The sequence below is a fragment of the Protopterus annectens genome, chromosome 7.part0 (genome assembly GCF_019279795.1).
Source record: "Protopterus annectens isolate FY-2018-M chromosome 7.part0, PAN1.0, whole genome shotgun sequence".
In the NCBI taxonomy this organism is placed as follows: Eukaryota; Metazoa; Chordata; order Ceratodontiformes; family Protopteridae; genus Protopterus; species Protopterus annectens.
The window spans coordinates 1,659,159,347-1,659,185,251 of record NC_056739.1 but is presented as its reverse complement, the minus strand read 5'-3'; positions in this window follow the sequence as shown (position 1 = coordinate 1,659,185,251).

The window sequence follows — 25,905 nt, the reverse complement described above, 5'->3', positions numbered from 1 at the left end:
AGTTCTGAGATGCTTAGCAATGCACAAACTCAAGCAACTTCGCTGCATAAAGCTAACAGGTATCAGAGTAGTATATTTGAAGATATAGGGCTTCCCTGCACTATCCATGTAGCTAGATAGGCTGAGTCATGACCTACAATGTAGTAGGTCCTGGGTTCAAGTCCTAAGCAGTTATATGTTTTGCATTTATTGCTTTGAACATGAGTCAGATGACTGAAACATCAGTTTAATTTAAAATTAAAGAAATTGTTACATTTAGCAAACCTGCACAGTGCTGAGCTCTACTTAAACATGTCCAATGGTCTGCTTCATTTGTGCATTGCTAAAGTATGCTTAAGCATTGCTTGTGTGAGTTTGTGGGACGCTCAGCTTTGCTTAAATGGTTTGGGCGAGTTGGTGCAATGCTAAGTGACGTGCCGCATTTTTGAACGTTGCACTATGATGTATAAGGGTGGGAATGCATACTATATAATGGTCAATAGGCGGGAATCTGACACCATTCTTTGGAGTTCTCGTTTGCCTATTGATATGCCTGGTGGTATTGGTGAGGGAGGGTGCTTTCAGGCACAGAGATGTGGTGTGCAGGAGTCCAAAGTGTTTGTCAGACTCCTTGTCAAAAAACATGATCCCTGGCTGCTGCAGGGCAATTACCAGGGCTCAGAGAGTAAGTCTAAGGCCTGGGATCATTTGGCAAGTGAACTTACCAGTGCTACTGGTATCCCCCACCATGGTGAGCAGTGTCATCACCACTATGATGACCTGAAGCATAGAAAGAGGGGAACCTTGGACATCTGGGTCCAAGAAGATCAGGATGGGCACACCCCCACAGATATGTAAGCATGTTTCCTAGTGATTTATAAATGTACAAACTGAATGTGTGCAAAACTGGTAAGCAAAATGCTTACAACAGCTGCAGAACAGAGGACTCGCAATGTCCAGTCCCATGCAGAGCATCTGGCCAGGATGAAGCATGTGTGTGGTAAGTAGGGAAAAATCAAAGTAATAACCTAATGCATTACATACTCTCAGGATAAAAAAGTATTTACATAGTTTGCAGTCCAAACATTCAGGTATAACATATTTGGGAAATGTAATATGTTAAGTCAAGTAACCATGTATTATTGTGTAGTATAGCTTATAAACATCAGTTAAGGTTGGGGTCTACCCAGATTAACAGTTCCTGTTCTGTTATGCTCATTGTGTGAAATATGTTTAGATTACACTCATGTAATGATGATGGTAAATGGGTTATTACTTACAGGTCTGACACAGCTATCCATGCTGTACATACCAGACTTGAAGCAAGAGTTATAAATAGATTATAAAGGGTGATGGTAATGTGATATGTACTGCTTCAAAGAAATGCTCACTATTTTTATAGTCACTGCATGTGTGTTCTAATCTAACACCAGTCAATTGTACAAAGGAAATGAATAAAGAATGCTGAAAAATCTGTCTGATAAATGTAGTGCAATACCTACTGTAAGTTTCAAGCCTGTGTTCTGGCCAGTTTGTGTCATAAAATGCTGTACATTCTACCCACTCAAAGAACAAGGTGTATGGGTAAGGCAGCTGATGTTATGCCCAGATATGCATGTGTATAAATGCCAGATTTTAAAGTACATTATCAATAAAGTTCAAAGCAGAATTGTGCATTGAGAAGCAATCTGTTCATGAGTCAACTGTAAAAAGGAAATGAATAAAGACTGCAGAAAAGAAATTGTCTGATAAATGCAGTGCAATATCCACAGTAAGGTTCAAGCCTGTGTTATGGCCATTTGTAGTCAAATAATGCTGTATATTCCTCCCACTCCAGGAACAAGATATAAGGGTAAGGTAGCTCATGTTCTGGGCACATATCCATGTGTATAAGTGCCAGATTTTCAAGAGCAATATCAATAAAGTGTAAAGCAGGATTGTGCCTTGATAAATAACCTTTTCCAGTAAGTGTGAAGTATTCCTGTATGCACTGCCATGTCTTTTCTAATCTGACATCAGTCAACTGTTAAATTTAGTGCACATGTTCCCTGGAGTCATAGCTTGTGGGTTCTAATCCCATGGCAGCAAACTAAGAAGTCACCGGCTGTCTAGTCTAATTATTGTGCACAAACATATCTCAAATGTCACAATTTTTCGGAATGTAATGACTAATGCCCCATATGTCTGGTCTGTGCTTAGCAGATAAATGACATTACCTGGAATGCAGTTTATTGGCAAATCCAGATACAGAACTCCTTGGTAGTAATGTACGAGCATGCTATGTAAAACAGTTCCCTGTAGTTGTGTACCTGCATTTGCTAGTGATTCTCCCATACTGTCCCATGCTAATAGGTTAAGAGGTATGTACATGTAACATCATCTATACAAGAATTGGAGTCAGTGTACAAACAAGTGACACTATACACCTGCAGAAGTATGTATTACTAGTCTGTGTAGTAATATCACCTGCAAGGTCACTAATGATATGTTATTCTCTCCCTCCTCACTACTTATCTTCTCTAATTTATTATTATAAAATGTATTAATTTATTACTGTTATTATCATGGTTTGATACTAATATATTCTTTTAAACTAATTATGTTGGCCTTATGGGTTATATCACACCAGTTTCCTGTTAACATACTTACTGTTATGTTATCTATTGTTGTGTTTCTCTTAATATACCTTAATATGTATTTGGATTAATCAATATTATCTACCATTATGTTAATACTAACATTGGTTTGGTTATTACTTATCTTACCTTATGTTCATATCTAATTTACTACAGTGCAACAAGGTAGAATGGTCTCAGGCACTCCACCTACCTTGCCTCCACCAGTCGAGGCACCAGTGCCCAGTACATCTGGGCTGCAGCCTGGTGGTGCCCCCTCTGCTGCAACTGCACTACTTGCAGCACTGAGTAGTTCAACCCATGAGCTGGAACTGGGCCCCCCTTTGGAAGCGGAAGTGGAGGGGGTGATTTTGTCACCTGTCAAGAACCGCCAGGTATTGTGTACAGGGTGGTTCACCGAACTGTCAGTGCATGCCTACGCCGGATGGAAAGCATACTTGCCATCCTGGTGGGGTAGCCTCACCCTGGACACCAGCCTCCACCACAGTGACCATAAAGGCAGTGAAGGAGCAGTGATGACAGTCCCATGGGTGAGGCTTTGAGTTGCACTGCTACTGTGTCATGCTCATGGGACTGGGATTCCACAACACTCTCCCCATCCAAGGTGTACACCTCTCCCTCTTGTGTCACACACACTAACCCTGTCTGCTGCCTTGTCTGTCTTGTCTGTCTGCAAAAACATCATCACATTCCCAATTTACCTCCCCCACATATATCTGTGTCCCTTCCCCAACATTCCACTCTCACCTTAAAAATATATATATATATATATATATATTCCCATACATAACTCTCCATTTAACACAAGTGTCCACTGTACAGATTTGGTGCAATTGGCTTGACAACACAGTGAGGTTGTTGTCAGCCCTCTCTGGGGGTGACAATCCAAATTCAGCTAAACAATCTATCACAGTGCAGTTGTTGCTGATGAAGAAATAGATAGCTATGGTTCTTTCCTATACCTGCTTGCACATCCCTACCTGCTTTTCTCTATGTTTTTCCCCCTGCTTGCACCCCTTTTCACCACTGTCCTATTTCCTGATTTTTCTTTTCTTTAAAGATGTTTTGTATGACATGGAGTGGCTCGATAAATAGCCCTATACTGATATATGCTTTTGGAACAATATTAATCACATTCAAAAAGTACACCTACACTCTATTTTGAACCCACAATCATCAGACCTGTAGGGCAGTGGATGATCTTGCCAAGCCACAAACCTGCCAATGAAAACAGGTGTTTTAAGCAAAACATACTAATTTTGTCATTCCCCACATTAATTGTGTTTAAACGGTGCTGTGTATCGTGCCACACCACGCAAATCAGCTAAGAGAATTATACAAAAATAGTACAGCAATTGGCATTCCAGTACACAAATACAGCACTGTAAAGCTACACACATAAGCTTAGATATAAGTGAGGTATCTGATAGCAGGTAATTCTGCAATTATGTTTACAACATGTAAGAACATGCTTGATAAAATATTAATGGAAAAGAGGATTTTAACTGGTACTCTGGTACACAACTTCAGCACTCTAAAACCATACACATAATAATAGATGTAAGTGCAGTATTTAACAGCAGGTAACTTTGGAATGAACTACAGCATGTAAAAATTCAGTTACTCTAATTGTGACTCTAGCACAGTCTGTGAAATGCATTAAAAACACAACGTTTTGGTACACAAGGTACTAGGTTCAAGTACCGCTGTGTCTAACAATGAAAATACATATATGGTGCCATCAATATTATAAAGTGTGATATGTATGGCTGTCTCATCACCTATTTATCCTCACAAAGCAGTACAGTTTGAATGTCTGCATCTGTATAATACAGGCAAAGGCCTACAGATAGGACCACTCTCACCTACTCCTAGTACAACACTCTAAAGTGCACAGAATGTCAGGTAATACAATAACCTGAATTCCCAGAAGATGTTGAAATGTTTACTGAAATTCTGGCCCATTAATATCACAATGCAGCCCACAATCTTTTGCTGGTGATATCACAAACAACCACAGTAGCAGAAGTAACATACATATATGGAGGTTGAGCTAGATGCAAGGGTTAATAACAAAACAAAACGGAAGAAGCGGGCAACAAAAAACAAAAACCAATAACCTTTTGAAGTTCCCCGGTAACAGGAAAACCTATGAAGGCAGTCTCACAGTGTAAACGCTCTCACAATCCAAGCGATACTCTCCTAGTGTAGGCAGATCCTCTCATAGGACTCTGCAATGCGTAGGCAGACTCACAGTGTAAACGCTCTCCCAAAAAAAACTCTCCCAAAAAAAAACAAGCGATACTCTCCTAGTGTAAGCAGATCCTCTCATAGGACTCTGCAATGCGTAGTAAAAACAGTCTCAACAAAATAAGCGTTCTCACAAGATAAGCGTTCTCACAAGATAAGCGGTAATCTCCAGTTGTAAAAACAAATCTTCTCATACGACTCTGCAGTCCGTATTAAACAGAATTAAGTTTAATTTTAACACAAAACAAAAGAGAAAAGACAGTTGAATTTAGCGCTTTCGTTTCCTCACTGGAAACTTCATCAGAATGAATCATATCACTACACAAAGGCTTTTATACATCATCTAATTGATTGATTAGTAAATTAATTCAATAATTGGTACTTTTAAGAAAATAGTACTTTTTTTTAAAAAAACAATGAGTTAGTGATTTTAAATTCACGTAAACACAGTTCATGGTATTTGCCTTAAAGTTAACAGAATGTTAAGAAGTTAAAAAAGTTAAAAAAGTTAAAAAACAAACAATAGTTGACACAAAATATGCTGGTATACTGTGTTGTAGTATTGTTAGTGTATGCCATTTAAACAAGACCATAATAGTCACACAGCTAATAAATGGTCTGCAGAATAAAATAAGATAAATATAATAAAATAAAATTAAATAAAATTATTCCTACCAAAATATGTGTGCGTATGTGTATAAATATAAATTCATACATTAACTATATGTTATACCCTTAATTGATTGACATAACATATTTGGTTAAAATACTCTTGTATAGTCTCATAATAATTCCATTATTAAATGAATAAATAAATAAGTAAGTAAATATAAATTTCCATGTATAGTTTCATATAAATACATATATACTTCTCATAATGTATCTCATATATAACGTTTCATAAATATATGTAATAAATATATTGTGTATATATAATTAAATAACTAAAATTTTTATTATTGTACTAAATAAATTAGTTACTAAATGAATTAATTATAATAATAATGCTAATACTAATACTAATACTAAGACGCAAGGGTTGCCAGCACACACTCAACAGGGAACTGCCATGACATAACACATGACTTGGTAGTTGTCCAACTGCATGACATCATGGTTAATGTATACCTACCTGTTTTGTAGGACACACCAAGCATTTAGCCTTACATTACTTACTGTTTACTAAGCTTAGAAGGAAAATTGTTGCTGTGCTATATTTCAGTTCTGCTTAGTGTTACAAAGGTTACCAGTGATAGTTGGGACTGTTAAATACTGCCTTATTGGATACATTGTATAAGTTGGAAATGTTTCTGTGTAACAAGTTTAAAGTGCTTGACTGTTGATTGTTGGTTCTGCTAATGTACAGTTCTTTTGTACCGCAAGTGACTAGCAGTGTGTGATAGTTTTCTGAGTCAAAGTCCGTATGATGATTGAAGGAGAATACTAAGATATGGCTGCTGTTTTCTAAACATTTACCTGATATTGAGTGTATCAATTAAGACTATCTGAACCTTCTAGAACCTGTAAATTTAGATTGTCCTATATAATGTCCTAACTATAAAAGTGCATAGTAACCTGTATGTGAAAGCAGCAGTTACACCCTTTTTGAAAGTGTAAACTGCTGCTGCTTTTATTCTTATTTTACTCAATGTATCGTGTCTGAATAAGTATATCTGAAACGCTGTTTGCAATTCATATCCCTCACTGCAGTACCATTGTAACCATCCTTAACTGTTTCTTTCTGTTTTCCTTTCTTCCTAGACCTCCCCCTACCCACATCAGCTTTAAAAAAAATAAACTGCAAAGTAAGCCATAAATGAGGCAGGAAAAGGGGTTAACAAGTGCGATCCACTAGTGAATTGCAATAGACTGTTAGCCTTAGGAAGCATATGTAACAAAGTATGTAATTGTTATTAATCAGCTATTTTCTAGCTTAAACTAAATCAAATTAAACTTTAAGAGCCCTGTACACCTCGACAAGTGAGGTGAGCACTCTATCACAAACACCTGGCCGTTTTCTATTCCCTTACTGAACCATGTGTACCCTCCCCATTCACAGTGCTAGAATTGCTCTTTGACTAAAAAAGCACCATATCTTACACACTCTGTACTGTAGTAACTCCTTCCCATTCCCTTCTGAGACCTCCAGAAAATGGAAAATATTAAATGCAAGCCTTTATTGTAAAACGTGGTATACTGCCTTGCAGAGTTCTCCTTATTAAGTCTCATGCTTAGCTGATTGTTTCTACTAAATCCTTCCTTACTGGGGTAGCCCTGCTCCATACGCCCTCACTATGCTCAGGCTCACTTCACTCCTCTACCACCCCCAATACCACCCACCCCGCCATATCATTTCCTTTATACCTAACCACAACTCTCCACCCATCTTTCAACTCCTCCCCTTCCTTACTTAGTCTACATTCCACAAACTAGTCTTAACATAACTTAAGGTCACTATATCTTATCACAACTTATACCTACCTCCATACTCCTCAGCTCACTACTGCCTACCACCACTTCCTTTACTCTCAAGCCTATCTCATTCATTCCATCAGGATATCATCTCTCAAGTACTACACCTCTTTTCCTTTAAAATATGCCACTCCCTATCATTTCTGTCTTACTCATACCTCCTCTGATCCTCCTACTCACCATTAAATCTCCTTCCAACCTATTGACCCATATCCATAATGTCCCCACCAACCCTCACATACACATCTTCACTTACTCTCTGCAACCCATAGCCATCACTGCAGATATCCTTCCAATGGATATACCACTCCCTAAAATAAAAATTCCTCCATCCAACCCAATTACACCAAATAATAAGACTAAATTCCTCAACAACTACCCTTTGAAAGTAAAACCTTACTATTTCCCAAATACCTTACTCCTAGCAGGTGACATAAAACCCTAATCCTGGTCCAACTACAAATTCCTCCACTTTACTAAATACCTCTCCAAACCTTCGCCAATCATTCTTATCAAATAAACTAGTCTTTTTCTACTCTATCAATACTCGAAGTATCCTTAACAAACTAAACCACTTTCATGCATGGGTATCTTATCATACTCCAGATGTTATCTCTGTCACTGAAACCTGGCTTAAACCCCAACATCAAGATATAGACATTCTCCCCCTGGGTACAACATACTTTGCCAAGACCCCCTAAAGAAAAAAGGTGGTGGTATTGCTATAGTCTATTCAAATAACCTCAACCTCTCCCATCCTAATCAACCAGTTCCCTCTTTTGCACTCACAGAAATATTGTTAGCAAATCTTAAGCTCAGTAACTATACTACCATTACAGTAGCAGCCATATATATTCCAGCAGGGGACAACATTCCCCTGCTGGAAAATATACTCTCATATCTCTCCCAAAACATCCCTAATGAAATCATCCTTCTAGGGGATGTTAACATTAATTGTCTGAACCTCAACAATTCAGTCACCACATCATATTAATCTCTATGGATTTACACAACTAATCTCCCAGCCAACCCACACTAATAACTCACATTCTCCTATCTCCCTGATAGACTGGATACTAGTCTCTAATCCCTGCAAATACCATAATCCAGAAACACTACCAGACTCCTTGAGTGATCACTCACCTATAATGGTACTCAGATATACCACCCATCTCCCAAAGCCACACCGGATTATCACCTGCCGCAAACTCTCCAACTTTAGCCCAGATACATTTTGTACCCTCCTCTCTAAAGTGGACTGGAACTGCTTAACACAGCTTCCACTAGACGAAGCAGTAGAAACCTTCAACTCAACTTTCCTTAGCATTCTAAATTCTCTAGCTCCACCCAGAAAAGTTTGTGTAAAAACAAATATTTTTTCCCTGGCTATCTAAAACCGCTCGCACCCTCATGAAAACTAGGGACAGAGCTTGGAAAATATGGATGCAAACCAAATGCCTAAATAACTTACAAAAATACAAAGAACTAAGAAACCAAACAAAAAAAATCATCAACAAATGATCCCCTAACTACATTTAAGTCTAATCCCAAAAAAATTATGGAATGCATTAAACCACATAATGCACCCTAGCACTCCTGCATCACCTATTCCCTGTCTTGACAAGTCACCAGAAGAGACTGCCAATATCTTCAGTACATACATTATATAAACAATTTCCAAATTATTTAACCCCAGCCACTCTGACAATAACACTCCCAATCCCCCTGAAACCCACTCAACTATCAACTCATTAAACCCCTTCTCATTCAAACCTGTCTCCACTTACTTTATCAAAACTCTACTTTCTCAACTCAAACCATGCTCTGCATCTGCCGACAACATCCCTTCATATTTTCTCCATACTGCTGCACACTCCCTTGCTATCCCTGTATCTATCCTAATAAATCGCTCAATCTCTGAATCAACAGTTCCATCTATCTGGAAACAGTTTTACACTCTTTCTATTCATAAAGGAGGGAACTCCATAGAAATTGCTAACTTCGAAACAATTGCTATCCTCTCCCCTCTCCCCAAAGTCCTAGAAAAATGTGCACACAAGCAAGTTATGCACTACTTCTTACAGGAAAACTTGCTCACTCCCACACAGCATGGTTTTTGCCCCAAGCATAGTACCACCACAGCTCTGCTATCCTTCCTAAATACTATTACCCAAGCCATAGACAATCATAAACTCATATCTTGCCTATTTCTTGACCTCTCTAAAGCTTTCAACACTGTCTCTCACTCTCTGCTACTTAACAAACTCATTAATCTTAAGATCTCCCCATATATAGTTGCATGGTTCTCAAGCTACCTCTCTGACAGATTGATGGGACAGTGTACTATCTACCCCCTTCCTGTTAGAACAGGTGTCCCTCAAGTATCCATTCTTGGACCACTAGTCTTTAATATTTTCACCAACACACTTTACTTCGCTTGTTCTCATCTAAGTATAGTTCAATATGCAGATGACTCTATAGTCATCACCATTGCAAATTCACCTTCTGAACTCCTTTCAACTACCCATCCTTCCTTTAACTCAGTAGAATAATAGCTCAGAAATAACCATCTCATTCTTATCCCTACAAAAACAAAATTGCTACCTTTTCTCCCTAAAACTAGAAACCACATCAAAACATCCTTTTCCATAATGTCCCTAAACAATACTCCCATAAAAGTTGACTCAAGCACAAAGCTACTTGTCATTACCATTGACGATCAACTAAAATTTGATTTACACATTTACAACTGTATCAAGAAAACCATCAGAAGCTAGGACTCCTGTACAACACATTCCTCACAACAGAAGCTAGCATTTCTCTTACTCATGCATACCTTCTACCATGTTCCCAAATACTCACTAATCTAAATACAGCTCTACTTACCAAACTTGGATTAACCTTTCACAAGATAGCAAGATTTGCTGCTCTGCTCAACAAACATATAAATCTCATCACTGTCTCTCCCTAAAATACCTAAACTGGTTAGAACTACCTCACCTTCTTCTTCAGTCTCAGCTGCAAATCATTCACTCCATTCTATATCAGCCAACCTTCTGCCCTGCTCTACCACCTCTCATCTCTAACTATTGCCCTATCAGGCATCTCCAAAGCACAACCGAAGATCTGTTAAAGGTTCATAAACCCAATTCCAAGGCAGACAGCAATCTATATAGCTATCATTCCTCTATTGCATGGAACAAACTCCCACTAGAAATAAGGAACCTTACTCACCCCAAACAATTTAAATTAGCTACCAAAGACTACTTTAAAAAACACTGGATCTGCCACTGTTCACAAGCACCTTGACCACAACCAACTCACTTTGAACTGTGTAACAATTACACACCACCTAACATAATAACCTACTCCCTTTACTTCCTAAGAAATCCTTCTAAAGTATTGTCTATACTCTGCTTAGTATTGTTAGATTCCCTAACCTACTGAAACTAAAACATTTAACTTCCTATGTTTTACACTTTTTATCTTTTTTGATTTGTATTTGAGTGTAATAACTGTTATTAAAATGCTTTCTGTATTGGAGCTTTTCTTCCCAGGCCTCCACTGAAAAAGTGCTTCAGCTCAGTTGGACACTCCCGGTCAACAAATGTAAAATAAAATAATAAAATAAATAAATGCTGATACATTTGGCCGACAGACTTACCTGACACACATACCTTACTTCCCAATGGGTTGGGTATTTTCAATCTGGGCCTGCCTAGACAACAAGGCTGCCGCAATTACTCTTAAAGCTTGTTGTCCTGCAAAGTGGCCGCTCTTTTTACCTATGCCTATTGCCTTCATCACCTTCAACTTCAGCACACTTATTTGTATGTAAATAGTAGCTGCTACAGACATCCACTCTATCATGATGTAGTATCTGTCCCCTACTATTTTCCAACCCAACATAAGAGAAAGGGGTTGCAATCTACATTGAGGTCTTATATCTTGTTCAGTGGTTGCATGGGATTGGCTGATTATATTGCAAATCAGCTATGTTGGCTGCATTTAGCATTTTAGAAGCACAGATTGGTTCAGAGGCAATCACCATGCTAAAAAGGCAAACGACTAGCTGGGGAAACATTGTGTATGAGAGTTACTTTGCATGGTCAACTCACTGGCACAACATTTATATATTTCTGTACTGTTCAACAAAGGTCTGTTGTACTCCATCAGATATGTAACCTTTGTTTTCTAACATGATGCATATGTATTCATATATTTAGGGGGAATGAGGATTGCAGCAGTAAGTTTTGCTTGAAACTGTACTTATGACATGTCATTGATCTGCAAATGTGTTACACCTACAGAGGAACTAGAGTACAGTACTGTTAGAATGTTAATTAATTAATTAGTGTGTTAATTAGGTATACCACTCTCCTGGAAATTTCCTGCTGAAAGTGGTGGTAATACTAAACTGCTATTTGCATGGCACTGCTGGTTGTAAATATTATAAGAGATGGTTACACATATGGGCCACAACTTAATGGACTGGTGTGTTGGGTGTGTGATCATACAACAGTATTTGTCATGGTACAAGCAGGAATAGATGACTGCTGCTACTATCCTACTCACATCCACAACCTTACTATGTTTCCATGGTGTTAAATATAAGATGTGTAACCAAGCAGTGCTGTTGGTAGCCATCTGTTATTGCTGTATCTCTACATACTATACATCCATGTATGTGATCTTGACATATGATCCCATGCTGCTGTCTTTCAGAGAATATGTATCCCTGCTGTTGGGACCTTTTATAGAGGCAGAAAAAGATACTATTCTGGAAGCCCTGTGTCAACAACACCAACTCCTGCTGTCCAGGGGAGGACAAACATGGAAGACAGCCAGCATTGTGGGCTGACCTGGTTCACAATGTAAATGCAATTTGTCACCAGAGCAGGACATATGAGGAAGTGTGGCATTGTGCAACCAACATGATAAACTCTGCTTGCAGAAGAGCAGCAGATGCGGCCAGGGATCATGTTGTCACCGGTGGAGGGCCTGCAGTGTAACAACCACTGTCAGCCACTGAGGAATTCCTGGCAAACCTAGGAACACAGGATGGCTCCCAGGCATCCATTACATTGTATGTCATGGATGTGGGTGCCACTGTTTCCAAGCAAGTGGAGCATCCAGGTATGCTTTTTTGGGACAGCATTGCAATACTGTAGCATTCAGTGCATCAGGGTGTACATAGTTTTACGTGGCTGGTGGGTATTTTTATGTGAGGGGTTAGTTGTAGTGTGAATTTCATGCTCATATTGGGACAAACAGTAACATAGTATGTACTGTAAATGTGAGTTATTTGGACATAGTAGCCTGTCATAGTGCAATATAGATGGCTGTTTTCATTACCTCGCTCTCAAATGTTCACAGGACCATCAGGAATGAGACACGGCTGTGCTCCTGCTCCTGTTAAGCATAACACTGTTGTGTTACAGCTGTAAATTTAGTGCATAGTATTTTCTACAGTGTCATGCTAGGCTTGCTGACTGGATTGATGTACTGTTTGCATGATTGTCATCCTCACGGATTTGTACCAATGGAACATGGCTTACAGTCCTACACATGCGTTGTTTTTGTGACCAAACTGATAGATTTGCAGTATTTGCAGGACAGTGCAGATTGCCTTATGTGTCAACTGTGCAGAGTACTGACAAATGTAAACAGTGTATATCACTGTTGATCATGAGATTCTTAATTAAAGAGCTTATTCTTTACAAGTAACTGGAGAAGTTTACTAAAAAATAATGTCTCAGGTCCTGGTATATGAGGTTGGGGGTTAAACAAATCTGCAATACTTACAGCATTATATACAGCTTAACATATATTGCAAGACAGTACTGTAGAGCACAGTAGTGCATGTATTAATGTAACACATTTCCCTTTTTGTCACAGGTGACCATGGGGGTTGCTCTCTGTCCCCTTCACAACCCAATTTCAGTGTTTCTTCAGACTCTGATTATGATGGTGGCCAAAGTGAAACACAGGTGGGGGTTGCAGGGGCTGAATCTCTCCCAAAGGTTTACATCCCTCTTCCACTCTCATTATCACCTTACACAGTCAGTATGCCTATGCATACTCAGTCCCCAGAGGCTACAGATATTGGACAGTCAGAGGGTGGGGATATTGAACAGGAAAGTGTGACTACTATGGCTGCAATGAGTGTTGATGCTGGACATAGCCAAAGACATGGCAAGGTTCCATACAGGCAGATTGATAGGGGTTCTCATAGGAGGCCTGCTGTCCTTCCACAACCTATTGTGGGTGTGTTGTCACATGTCACTCGGCGTATGATTAAGGCCATCATGGAGGCACAGGCATGTTCCAAAAGAACCTCCAGATGAATGCTCAGGGTTATGGATGCGGCACAATCTGACATCCATGACTGCCTCCACTGCGTTGCTGACACCCTGTATTGGTTGAATGATGCAATGGAAAAACAGTGGTCTGAGAGAGATCACAGAATATCTTGAGTGGAATGGTCATTCTCTGCTGGAAGGTCTGGTTGGAATTGAATGTTGGAATCATGGACGTAGGTCAGCAGGTACATCTGCTGAGAGTCCACATGACCATGCTCAATCATGCTTCCATAGTGGCAGATCAAGTGCCCAGAGATGAGTGTGCTGTCCACAACAAGATGTGGCAGGCCATGGGCTTGTGGTCCTGGGTGTTCCCATGGGGAACACAGTCCCTGCAGACAGCAGTCACACTCAGGTAGTAGTGCTTCTGATCTTGTGCATGGAGGTGCCAGTGCAAATCCTGGCAGAGCCAGTTCCTTTTTTCAGGGGCAGAGACAGTGAACTGTCAGGACTACCATGCATGGTTCAAGCTGTCCAACATGCAGTCATGTAGGGCTAGCACTGAGCTTGACTGTGTTCATGCAGACATGCACACACCACTGTCACAATCAGGTAACCTGCAGACACACACTGCACATACCATAAGCCATCTTGCCTGCTTCCCTTCCTGACTCACACACATGCTTGCCAACCTATTGGGTCAGCCTAGGCCTCCTGCACCACCACACAACACCCTGTGGAAGTGATGATACTTGTGCCACATCCCTATCATCCTTATAATCAATGCAGGGACTTGAATGTATATGTCTGATGTACAGGGTGACTACCTAAATTACTATGTATTTCTTTAATCTACTGTTGCCTTTCACATGTCAGTTGTACTGGTCACTGACAAATATTGCCTGCTGTCAGTTGTAATGAGTAAAGCACATTATGTTGTGTACGTTAAGCTGAGTGATGTTGTGAAAATTGTATACTTACACAATGAATGGTGTTTCATAGAAATGCTTATGTTTCAGGTGCAGAATTGCTTGGGACACACTTATGGGTACACTGCTGCAATAAACCAGTATACATCATAGCACAAGAAAGAATATCAGCACAGAAGCAAAATATCTTCACAAAGGTAAAGCGGTATAGGTGCATGGCACCATAGACTCAAATGTGTATCACAGGCTAACAGGGACAATGGCTTTATGCAGCCTACTCATGTATCTGTAATCTCTGACACGATGTGGTAACCTTGATAAGTGTAAGCAGATTCTGGGAGCTGACACATCTATAAGCTGTGGCATAGGAGATGCACCATCTACAATTCCCCTTTGTCCATGACAGACATTTGTTCTAAACCAGTTATGATTGCCTTGTTCTGCATCACATTGTGTAACTTATACATGATGTGTGTTACAGCAGGAGTGTGCTTCACATGAATGGGGAGACTGTTACATGCAGTGTGTAGCATCAGCTTACATACCTGTCTCATCCAGCATGTCTTATTTATACCATAGTCAAGGTGCAGTTGTGTAGAATAGGTACTTTCATGTTAGTCCTTTCTTGTATCTTCAGCTGATACCCAGTGGGATCTGACACCTCCCTGTATGGCAGACATACACCTCCCCTCCAAAGCATGTAAGAGACAGAATACACAGTTACGGCCTTGACAAGGCTGCATTGGACATGTTATGTACACTGTGTATTGGGGTACTGTGGAACCTTTCTGGCTGTCACAGATGTCATATATTCCTGTGTGCTTACATACCAAAGGTGGCATTGCATTCAGTGATAGGTGTGATGAGTGCCACATACAGTGTAACAATGACATACTGGAGTTTACAAGCCACACCTTTCTCTATAGGTTGTCCAACAGTGCATGAAGCCCTACATCTTACCGCCAAGTGAAAGTGAAATGCTAGATCACTCTCTGTGTCCATACGTCCATGACTAATGGGTCAACTATTGGAGGTGTGCAAACAATACAATATCTCCTCAGGGGTGGATGAGTGACAAAAGTATTGTGCATTCCTTGGCATGTATTATTTGTCAATGGGTCTGACAACAACTGACTGTGTGTGTCAGCCCCTCCTGAGTAACTTTTGGTTCTGTGTGGGAACACTCACAGTTCCTTATTTGCAATCATCTGCAAATGTAGTCAGTCTGAGGTCAATGACAGTGGCCTTGATTGCAGAGAAGGGAATGTCTAGGAGGGGTAGTCCCAGGAATGATGTGTGTGTGTAGTCCACTGGTGTCTGGCCTCATTGTTGTGCTGACTGACACAATCCTATCTTCCTAGATAATGACTGTCATTTGGCTATCCAACGGCTGATGTACAAGTTTGTATATAACCTCTACAATGTGTCTACAATGCCTGATGGCCTAATCTTGTCAAATGCCTTCTCAGGCCTTAATAGGTAGGGTAATTCATTTATTCCTCAACCATCTCATACTGTAACAATCAATTAAGTCCAATGCTAAGGGTAGGCATGATCTGACCATGAAAAAAATGGGTTTGAGCCAGTGTATGCACGTGTACTACTTTGTTACTGATCATTTCCATGATAAGTCCTTTCATGGCTGTAAATATGACACTAATGAGACATCTGGGGACATCGCTATTTGCCCTGTATACAACTATGCACAAACTTTAATTCCATCATGGTTTCCAATAAGGTAGCCAGCCAACATGTCTGTGTCTGTACAGACCATAAGCAAGTGCTGGGGGCAGGGATCATAAGTATACCCTGGAAAGGTAAGGAGGGAGTGTTTACGCAGTTATCCTGCAGTTGTACACCACTCAAGCAGTGTGTACTGTGATGACACAATCACCTTGTGAGAAATGCTGACAAGAGGGGAGTCCCCTGAATTGCTGGTGCCTGACCATTACAACTGCTGGTCTTAGCACAACCACTCTCTCTTGAGATACCATGCTCCTACACTTTGTCTCTCACCAAAAGAAAAATGTTACTACCAAACTCCACAAGTGGAGTAGGCCACAACCTGTTTGTTCATTCACATAGTTGTTCCATGTCATGGAAGGCTCTGTAGGCTTGACAAACCCTTTCCAGGTAGATGCCTTGAGTAGCAATCACAGCACTCATTACAGTGTGGCATGTATTATGCCTACTATTCCAGGGATCATAGGATATCAGTAGGGGAATGAGCAGACGGTGAGTCAAAGCACAGTTGCAGTGTCACAATATGATGTACAATGTCTGGTGACATACATATGCAAGTTTGCTCGAACAAGCACCACAGGGCAGTGATCTCTGTTAGGTCACAATTTCACATCAGTTCATGCAGCCTGACCTACAACAGCTTCATGGTGCATATCTGCATGCCATGGATCTGAGGCCTACTGCGGTGGAGTAGTCACATTTGGCCAAATGTGTGTACCAATACATGTCCTACATATATCATACTGTACAATTCTGTAACTGGAACACATGTTTGTGTTCTCACATTATGTCATACAACATCCAGTGTGCTGTCTGGTTGCTTTACAGGCAGTGTACACTAGCAAGGCCAGAGTAATGACTGCAAAGTTGATCAAGTTCTCTGTGCATGCACGGACATCCACATCTTCACTGCAAGGAGTCCCAACAGACAGTGTGTTTGAGGCTGTCAACCCCAAGGGTGTAGCAGCATGATCCTATATTTTCTGTAATTGTACATTGTCACATTTGTAGATTTGCTATTGCGACCATGCCTAATCATGGGAGTTTGGTTGATGCAAGGACCAAGCATTGTACTCACTCAACCATGTCATGTCACACTGTCAGGCGCTGCATTACCTTAGGTGAATTACATAAAGATGATATCATGTTGCATTTCAGCATCTGTTAGGCCACTGCCTAATGAAGGCCTGCTGTGATGTACACACGAGCAAGAATGTATTGCTAATGGTACTATCAATGACTGCTGTGGAGATGTGGACAGTATCCCAGGCCCTATACTGATATGCCACACAAACATAATGTGTGACAGATGTGACTATATAACAAACCTTGATTCCATGCTGCCCCACATACTGGTCATTACATATGGCAATGACCACATTAACAACATGCACACCTCACCACGTATTCCACCCACACCCACATCACACACAACTGCATGTGTGGAGTTCCATACCAGACACATCCACAAAGCACAGACACCTCAGAAACCCACTTGTGAGCTCAATACACATACACATACCTCTGCAGAACACAGTACATATAATAGTGCATGAACCACTGTCTCACCAGTCAAACACCTGAGGCAAAACACAAACTCAACCCTGTTATTCATAGGTGATTACATCATGTGATACATTGATGTCCCTGTCACCAAGCTGTACATGGGAAAGCTCACAGTTAGCTGTCTGTGAGGTGCCAGAATATGCCATAACTGAAATGCAAGCAGTTCTGTCAACATCAGATGATGTTAAGACAATATCATAGTTCTTGGCGTATACAACTTGAGACATACTGCAATGGACTGTATGCAGACACATGACTGAGATTACAGACTGTTTCCGGTGGGTATGCTCCTACCCTTCAGCTGCATTACACCTTCACCTAGGATGATGGCTCAATACACACAGAAAAGTATTGATATTAATAATTGCCTTATCATGTGTTATCATTTTAAGGGGACCCTGTAAATGTCTGCCTCTGATGACTTGCTCAACAAACCTCAATGCTTTGCCACAGATGATGTTCACCTGTCACCCCTGGCAGTTTGTGTGGTGGACAAGGCTGCTGACATTACCATAGTATATCTTACAGGTGATGTCTCATGGAGAAACGTTCCATACAGGAAAAGCTATCCTCAAACAACATCACAGTTATGCTGGTACACTCCAGGAATGACACCACTTAACTCCACTCACTGGATGGTGTACCCACCTTGGAAGATGCAGACTTTTGCGCAGTCACACACACAACTGGTTCAGGGCTGTGGACAGCACCACAGCCATTGCAAGCTAAACGTCCTTCCACATGTTGAGAACCCACAGTAAAAGTGTGACAGTTAATGCAGGTGGCTAACCCATAGTCAGTACAGATAGATACACATCCAGATTGGCTAAACAGTGTGACTCCCTGGAGACAATGCAGGTGATATGCAGTGCTGGTAGGCCACATAATGAAGCCATTGCCAGCTACAGGGCAACTCCATGACTCACAATACCTGCTGTGCATACTTGAATTTACCTGTGTCCATCAAGCTACATCACAACACCATGGTGTGGGATGGCTTTCACTAAACATCAACTGTGTTAGTTACTCATGCTCAAACTCACTTGGGCAAAGGTTATACCATGTCCTTAAATACAATGCCCTGAACCAGTGAAGTAACATCCCCACAAAGGCAGCAAACATACTGCATCAGGTGCTTACAAATATGGGTGACCACTGTAGCACCTGCACTGTGAGGTTCTCCATGGTAAGACCTGACCAGAACTCGATGTTATTTACTGTAAGACTCACATTTGAACCCCTGTTCACCAAACACAGGTGTAAACTTCAACAAAGCAAAGGATAACCTCCTATGGAATGGTATAACTGGCATGACTGCACCACAATCCTCAAATGGGGCAGGAAAGCATGGTGGCCTCTACAACAATTCTTTATGCAAACACCTGTACATCTGACTGTAGCTGATAGGAGGACAAGAAGCACCTCATGACACAGCAAACTTGGAGCAGTCATACAATCTCTCAGTTATATCACTCTCCTACAAACATGTCTTCATGAGCATATGCTTGTTCACATACTCATGGCCATAACCCCATGCAAATGTGTATGTAGTATCATTTCCATTGGTAGCAGCAATATTCCTGTTAAGTAGCACATCATTAGCAATACTTGATATACAGACACAAGCATGACAGACCTGGGTACACAGGCCTGGTCACACAGGTTTACACCTACTTTAACATAGATCACAATGTCTCCACAGGGGTAAGCAGGGTAGTATATTATGCTCATGTTATTAGTTAGGACACTGTCACCAGATAATGATGTAGTTATAACATCCATGTAGTCACCCCTCAACATGGCATTAGTTCACTGCAATGGCTATTTTCCATGTACCTTTGCAAGCACCAGTAGCAATTGCACACAACACAAAGGATTGTCACATAGTAACTTCAAGTCCCCAGTATTGGTCCTACAGGGATCAAAAAAAATAACAGTCACTGTAGCTTATGTCATATAGACCACTCAGAAGTGATCACTGCCTTGCATACAGGGCAATGTCTGACCCTGCTATATTGCAAATGCTGCATATCTGTAAGTGGAATGGTACACATATTACCCACTGTAAGGACATTACCTGGCATGTGACATTAACTCATTACAGCCGAGCTCTCCTCCAGGTGTTTCTGCAGTTACATCCTACTGCACCTCTAGGCATCAAATATTGCTTGTTCATATTTGCATTAATAATTCCAAAATTGTGCTACATACATGGTATCAGAATATTTTACCTTGAAGCATACATGATGGCATCAATCAATCAAACATCAGTATTGTACCCTCCTTTTTCCTCAATGCAGGTTTTAAAGGAATAATTCCATTTAGACCAGGAGCCTTATTAACCCATAGTCTGATAATCCACTTCATCTCATTATATTCATTGTGATTGACTATATCACCCCTTCTGATATTGTTACAATTATATTGATATTTGACTTCTTACAATGAGTATTTGTTGGAACTGTAATGGGATAACTTCATTTTTAAAGGCTCAAGCCACACACGCTGGGAGTTAAAGGTACTCACTCAAAAGAGCTATACTGGAGGGAATGAGTTAATAATACATGCTGGTGGGAGAGATCTGTGTACCACACTTTCACAGACCATTGAAACACCCCACCTAATGGCAAACAGTGCACCTCATTGGCACTCCTCAGATGCCATCTGTATGATTGCCTGGATGACTGCCATGTTACCACAGGGCTTCTGTGTGTGCCCCTTGTGGACAGGGGCAATATGTGCTAATCATGTAAATAAGGTGAGGAACATGACTAGGATTTTATGGGACCTAAGCCCATTACGCTATTAGTGTACAATGATCCTATGATCCCATACCCTGATGTAAAATGCTCTAATATCCACACACACACACACACACACACACACACACACACACACACACACACACACACACACACACACACACACACACACACCTGGCTAAAGTGAGAATAGTACCAGTATCAAGTCATATGTACAGAACACTGCAAAGCATACACAGTGCAAGTTGAATGCATTTAGATTAGAACCCCTACCTATCTAATGGTGCACAATAGAAATGACAGTACTTATCGCATGCATCAAACCCAAGTGTGCCATTAACATCTCTTTAGGTAATGCTATGGTAGATGACATCAACAGGCCTTATTCTGGTCAGGACCTTGGAGGCACACATCACCTGCAACAGGCAAAATACTGCAAAATTCCACTTTTTTCTAAGTCAGTGTGGTGATCTTATTTATTTTGCAGGAAAATGCGCATGCTTGCACGCGCGCACGTGCGCACACACACACACACACACACACACACACACACACACACACACACACCAAGTGGCTGGAGTGAGATTAGAACCCCTACCTATCTAGCGTTAGCACACTGCAGTATTTATAGCCCACACCATGGCTTAAGTCTACTTCACATGTGACTGCAGGCGGATACTAGTGGAGTATATAAACTAGGCTTGTGTTGAACAGTATGTGTGGGCTGCAGAGTGACATTGTTTCTCAACTGTTCTCTGCATCTTACTTTGGAGTCAGAAAACTGTTATCCCAGCTATGTGTCTACAGTAGCCATTTTGGCCATTTGTGGCTGTTTGCATTGGGATGGGCAAGCCTGTCGGCAAAAACAATGTGCTCTGTCAATGTGTGCATCTGCAACATGATACATGACATCACCTGTTCACCTGTTAGTTTATGTGTTGTGACATCCAGCAGGCACACATGACTGTAGGGCAGTGCATTATCTACTGCTAGCCCTTACATTTGGTCCTTTGAGTAACCTTATATATGTGAAACAAATAACTGAAAGCTTTCCACCAAAGGTTCACTGCCAATAATGTCCAACAAATGAAAAAAAGAAATATAAAAGGCAGGAGCCACCAGGCCAACTCACACTTTTATTAAAACAACATGAAAACAATAAAACCAAGTGCACTATAAGTGCATTCGGGTCCAAGATCCCTTCATCAGATAACAGTTAACATAACAATCACTATTTAAAATACTGTTCAATCAATCAAACATCAGTATTGTACCCTCCTTTTTCTCAATGCAGGTTTTAAAGGAATAATTCCATTTAGACCAGGAGCCTTATTAGCCCGTAGTCTGATAATCCACTTCATCTCATTATATTCATCGTGGTTGAATATATCACCCCTTCTGATATTGTTACTTACAACCTGTAATACCATAGACAGAAACGTATGCCCTGTATTCTTTTGGATATGCTGGTATAATGCATTATGTATATTGTTTAATCTTATATCTGAAATGTGCTTTAATAGTCTATCTTTTAATCTACAATTTATTTTTCCTACATAATATGAAGGTCATTTTTGGCATAAAGCTAAATAAACATTTTGTGTTTCGCAATCAGCATAGCCATTCAGATAATATTCATGGCTTGTTATCGGATGTATAAATAAATTGCCATTGTAATATATGTAATCTCAAAGTCCTTCCGTCTGTAGCCCCCAGATTTGTAAATAATGTGTTTTTTTCTATGGAAAGGGACACACAATGAACTGACATCTTTTATTAGGTATTTGGAAACAACCACAGATTTTTTGAGGTTTTCAATAAAGTACGCTGAGGTTGAAATAGACGTTTTGGATATACATGTTACTCAGTGTTTGGATGGAGCTGTAGAAACATCATTGTATAAAAAAGCATGTTGGAGAAATAATATATTGGCGTTTGATACCATGCACCTGAGGCATACATTCAATAATATAGTTAAAGGGCAGGTACATAGAATACCACATTTAAGTACTAATGACAGAAAGTCTAACCAGGAGGTTATTGATTGTAAAAGTAATTTGAGGAGAAGGGGCTACAGACAGAAGGACTTTGAAAAAGTAATAGCTGAGAGTAAATATAATAGAGAGAACACTGCTAAGCCTTGGTTTTCTGAACAACAAAATAATATAGAGGAGGTAGGCTATAAAAATTATAAAGCCAGGAAGAAAAACTGATGCATTACAAATGTTATTTGCATAAAGTAGTGATGTGGGGGGCATCTGTGAAATTGTTAAAAGAAATTGGAAGGTTTTACTTACAGATGCAAAGACTGGTAACATTGTAGGTAAAAGACAAATGTTTAGTTTTAGAAGAAATAGGAATTTAAAGGATATATTGTATCATGAACCAGGCTTGTGAATGAATTCCAAACCCAAATCCCAGTGTACAGGTACTTCTGCCTGAAGGCAATGTAAAGCTTGTATATATATTATGAATGGTAATTTTTTTGATACATCCGATAACAAGCCAGGAATATTATCTGAATGGCTATACTGATTGCAAAACACAAAATGTGGTTTATATAACTGTATGCCAAAAATGTATTTCGTATTATGTAGGAAAAACAAATGGCAGATTAAATGATAGAATATTAAAGCACATTTCAGATATAAGATTAAACAATGTACATAATGGATTATACCAGCATATCCAAAAGAATACAAGGCATACTCTTCTGTTTATGGTATTACAGGTTGTAAGTAACAATATCGGGGGGGGGTAATATAGTCAGCCAGACTGAATATAATGAGATTAAGTGGATTATCAGACTAGGGGCTGATAAGGCTCCTGGTCTAAATGGAATTTTCCCTCTAAAACCTGCCTTGAGAAAAAGGAGGGTACAATACTGATGTTTGATTGGTTGAACAGTATTTGGACCCAAAAGCACTTATAGTACACTTGGTTTTATTGTTTTCATGTTGTTTTAATAAGAGTATGATTTGGCCTGATGGCTCCTGCCTTTTATATTTATTTTAACCTTATATATGTGTCAAACAGCAGATTAGTTCACCAGTATCAGGGTATGTAGAATGATACAGACATACACAGAGATATTTTATTTATTTTTTATTTAATAAAATAAATAAATGTAGAATGATACAGACATACACAGATATATACATATATATCTGTAGATAACATGGATGTAAATATATGTAGAGGTGTGTGTGTGTGTGTGTGTGTGTGTGTATGAGGATTGACAGAAATGTATGTCTCTATTAATATATATGTGTGTATATAGACTTAAATATATATATATATATATATATATATATATATATATATATATATATATATATATATATATATATTTATATACATCTACACACACACACACACACACACACACACACACATATATATATATATATATATATATATATATATATACATATATCTATATATGGAGAGTGTGATACTGACTGAAGATATGGAAACATATATGTATGCAGCTGTAGACATATCTATATATGACAAGTCATTCTGAGTGGGGAGCAGCAGAATTTAGCTCTGCTTAACTAAGTGCATGAGCATGCCCAGTGAGACTTTTGTTAATTATAAACTGACTCTGATCCACACCTACCCGTATGCCAATCCAAAATGGCATCTGTCACTGTTTTATGCACTGCTGCACATCATTGAACTTGCCTACAACTTTTTTCCATTGTGTGACACACTTAATATGTCACAAAGGTTAATAATATTATACCACACACATGCTGACAGTCTTATACATTCATAGGTTCATAGGTGTTTACTAGGCTAACAATCACAAGGGCCTTTTTATGCCTAGCCATGCAGCCAAAAAATCTGACAAGTTCTGATACCCTTAATAAGAGTAAGCATAGGCCTGAGAGATTAAGCATTTGCAGGTTACCTGTGCCCATTAGAGACATAGGTGCCAACCCAGGGATGAATTTCTGATTTACAATCCAATTGTCCAAGTTGCACTCGAGTTGGATTAGGGAAGAGCTCTGCTTCACTGGGATGGGGAGCCTGTTCTATAGACAGGGTAGTATCTGGGATACATACCTATCTCTCCAGCAGGTCCTATTTATGTCACAATCAAGGTTTAAGTCTTTAGAATGGGTAATTCTGGTACTGTTTGTTTTGTGGTCTGTAGCACTAACAGTAATAATGCCTGACATCCAGAATAAAAGGTTACATCTTGATTAGAACCCTGAATGCCACCACACAAGCTAATCACCCTAGTCCTTTGAGCTACACAAACATTTGACAGACAGGGATCATTTGTCACACAATGAACTGCATAAATACATATAATGTTATTCTTGCACTAAGTAAGATATGGAATGTATGATCAGTTTCTATGTTACTGTCCTGAGATGTCTGACATGCTGATATACCATTGATAAGTTTCTGTTCCAGCAGTTACAAGGGAACAGTGCTGTGTTCGAGGTGGAGGAACACCACTACATGTTCTGCTGGGATACACTGTAATCTGACTATCATGTCACCCTACTGTCTAACATCTCCCTTGACAGATATACCAGTAATGTGTTGCAGTTAGACTGCATGAGTATTCCATGCATGAGGCCTAGTGAATACTCATGGAAACAAGGTAGTGGAATGGGTATCTGTAGTCCTCTGTGGATATAATTTCTGTCCAAGTAGACCATTACTTAAATGATGTACCACATCCATATATACTATGCCATATCATAATAGTCTTTATGAGTACTGTGACGGTTACAGACTTACCTTGCAAATGCAACCATAGTTTGGGGCTGACTGTCTGATGCAAGCAGTACATAGCCAATACATGAGTAGGTGCATGATGTGTGGGATGCCTGGCATCATTTTTAATATCTGTAGGTGAGTAGGAGTAAGGTGTCAATCCCTAGGTCCCTAGGCTGGCAGTGAATGTGCTATGTATTGCCTCTTAGCCAATACCAGGACTTACTGAGTATGCCTACATCTGCCTATAGGGACATCAGCAGGGGGTTCTCCCTCTGAGTCCTCCTGTCACTGTGGCTGTGGTGACATAGGCACTGTTGGGGGGCTGTGTGTCCCGTCCCTTTGCTGATCCTGCTGCAACTATTTTTGCAAAATCATACTGTGTAGCATAGCACATACTGTGAATACATTTACACATGTGGCAGCCGAATACTGCAGGCCTCCACCAGATATATCAAGGAACTGGAACCATGACTTCAGCAGCCCAAACACACACTCTATGATGTTCCTAGTTTGTGCATGTGCTCAT